This window comes from Penaeus monodon, chromosome 33 (assembly GCF_015228065.2).
Source record: "Penaeus monodon isolate SGIC_2016 chromosome 33, NSTDA_Pmon_1, whole genome shotgun sequence".
NCBI lineage: Eukaryota > Metazoa > Arthropoda > Malacostraca > Decapoda > Penaeidae > Penaeus > Penaeus monodon.
The window spans coordinates 29,034,957-29,035,356 of NC_051418.1; positions in this window are offsets into that span (position 1 = coordinate 29,034,957).

Sequence of the window (400 nt, forward strand, 5' to 3'; positions counted from 1 at the left end):
TCACTATATCTGTTCAGTTTTTCTTCCTTTAATCAATCATTTCTAATTTATTCCCTACCCCACCTGATAATATGCTGAGTATCCTAAAAAGAATACTCTTAGAGGAAATTTGACTTGTTTTTAGAAAGTATTCTAATCACTGTATACCACATAATCAGTAGGTATTGATAAGATGATAATCAAATTGTGATTAAAGGTCTACTGCTGTATTATCAATCTCATTTACCGCAAGGGGCTACATTACACCTTGGTATATGGTATGTGACAAAATGGCTCTATGGTTGATGTAAAAACATAGGCTGTATTTCATTCATAACAAAAATATACTAATAGAAAAGAGAATGTAAGGGTGTAATTGATAACCTTGAAAGATGAAATATTGGCTTATATAGTTAATTAA